This window comes from Perognathus longimembris, chromosome 28 (assembly GCF_023159225.1).
Source record: "Perognathus longimembris pacificus isolate PPM17 chromosome 28, ASM2315922v1, whole genome shotgun sequence".
NCBI lineage: Eukaryota > Metazoa > Chordata > Mammalia > Rodentia > Heteromyidae > Perognathus > Perognathus longimembris.
This window is the reverse complement of record NC_063188.1, coordinates 36,899,114-36,901,500: the sequence shown is the minus strand read 5'-3', so window position 1 is coordinate 36,901,500 and position 2,387 is coordinate 36,899,114. Positions and strand designations below refer to the sequence as shown.

Here is a 2,387-nt window from a genome sequence, read left to right as displayed (position 1 = left end):
TTGGAGTTCATTTTGCTTAGCAACATTTTATGTGATCATATGTACATAGCTATTGAGCTATTGTGATCATCTGCTAGACATATACTAATTATTATTGATGAGGGAAACTGTAGAGTCTATGTTTCTTTGGGTCTGGCTCACTTCACTTAGTATGATTTTTTTCCCAAGTGTTTCCATTTCCTTATGAATAGGGCAATGTCATTCTTTCTGATAGAAGCATGGAATTCCATTGTGGATATATACACCACTATTTCTTGATCCATTCATCTACTGAGGGGCATGTGGGTTGGTTCCATATTCTAGTGATGGTAAATAGTGCTGCAATGAACATAGTTGTGCTGGTACCATCAGTGTGGTCTTGCTTGTAATATTTTGGGTAAATGCCCAAAAGTGGGGTTGCTGGGTCATGGGGAGCTCTGTGTTTAGCCTTTTGAGGACCCTCCATACTGCTTTCCAGAGTGGTTGAACAGGTTTGCACTCCCACCAACAGTATAGTAGTGTTCCCTTTTGGGCATATCAAAATATGGAACACTTCATGAATTTGTGTGTCATCATTGCACAGCGGCCATGCTAATCTTCTCTGTATCTTTACAATTTTAGTGTATGGGCTGCAGAAGCAATCACTCAGACATCATTTCTGATTGAAGAATTTTGAAAGAAGGATACCGACTCATTATTTCACTATTTAGTATTACGTTTGAGAGTCTAGTCATAACAGACAAGAGAAAGAAAATTTGGAAGAAATACACTGTCATTATTTTTATTTGGTTTTCTACTTCAAAGAGATTAAACATACTATTTTAGTAGAATAAAGTAACAATATGTAGAGGTCACTTATATTTCCATTCACCAGGAGCAATGACTAGAAATGTTAGAACATGTAAACAAGATACTATTTGATGGCAACCATGAATATAAATCAGCAAAGAGTTAAAAGGAAAAGATTATAAGTCTGTTATGTAGAACATTTTAAAAATGGAGAGACATACTATAAATAGAAGTCTCAATATTAAGAATTAGTGAATTATCCCTACTTTCAACTACAGATACAACACAATTCAGTTTCACATTCAAATTCTCAGCAGGGCTTTCCAGAGACTTTGATAAGTTGCTTTTAAGTTTTATATGATAAGCCAAATCTTGTAATTATATTTGCAAGGATAAAGAACCAGTGTATCCCCTTCCTGTGGTTGTACCTGCACTATCACTGTATCTTATCTGAGTACCCTGGATACTATATATACTGGTATTAAAAATAGGGAAGTGAAAGGGAATATCAAAATCAAGAGACAAAGGATAAAAAGACAAACGACTCCAAAAACAATACTTTCAAAACCATTTAGTGTAAACCAACTGAACAACACATGGGGGGAGGGGGAAGGAAAGGGGAATGGGGGAAGGGGGAATGAGGGAAGAGGTAACAAACAGTACAAGAAATGTACCCATGGCTTAACATATGTAAGTGTAACCCCTCTGTACATCACTTTGACAATAAATAAGTACTTTTTAAAAATTCAATGCATATCTTATAAAATTTAGAAAATTGGAGGGAGGGAGGGATAGGTGAAAATGTTGAACAGGATGGCATTGATGAAGATGCATTGTATTCATAAAGTGCTTTGTTGAATGGCAATTCACAAATTGTACAAGAAATGTACCCACTGCCTTACATATGAAACTGTAACCCCTCTGCACATCACTTTGACAATAAATAAGTAATTATTCAAAAAAACTAACTGAAGGTAATAAAATAATTTTAAATTAATAAAAAAAGAACCAGTCTTAGGGATAATAAGGCATATCATGATGATGGTGATCATAGTATAGATAATGAGATCAGTTTCATTGCTAAACCATAGCTAGTAGCTGGGTACCTGTAGCTCAGGCCTGTAATCAATCCTAGCTACTCAGGAGGCTGAGATCTGAGCATCACAGTTCAAAGACAGCCTAGGCAGGAAAGTCTGTGAGACTCTTACCTCCATTAACTACCAGAAAACTGGAAGTAGATCTGTGTCTCAAAGTGGTAGAATGCTAGCCTTGAGTGAAACACTTCAGGGACAGTGCCCAGGTCTGAGTTTAAGCCCCAGAACTGACAAAAAAGCAAAACAACAACTAGTTTAAGTGCAGGTTAATGAATTTTAGCAAATGTATACACTGATGTTATCACTAACTCTTTGCAGTTAGTTGTTTCTTTCAACCCTTCCTGGGCAACCCCTACTCTACCTTTTGTCAGATTAATTTGTTTGGAATCACTTTTGATCCTCAGTTGAATTTTTGCATACTTTCTGATCCAGAAACTTGACTTGTAATGATAAACTCTAGAGAAACTAGTTTATCTGTGCCCATGAATCCTCTGTAATGTGCTACCTCCTTGGGTCTGTAGACCC

At 36.4% G+C, this 2,387-nt stretch overlaps 1 non-coding gene across 1 annotated transcript; it reads right to left on the bottom strand.

The window, feature by feature from the left end:
• Positions 1 to 517: 517 nt before the first annotated feature.
• Positions 518 to 622, bottom strand: LOC125344354. The gene has a single exon (XR_007209491.1). It is a non-coding gene; the product is annotated as a U6 spliceosomal RNA (small nuclear RNA).
• Positions 623 to 2,387: the final 1,765 nt, after the last annotated feature.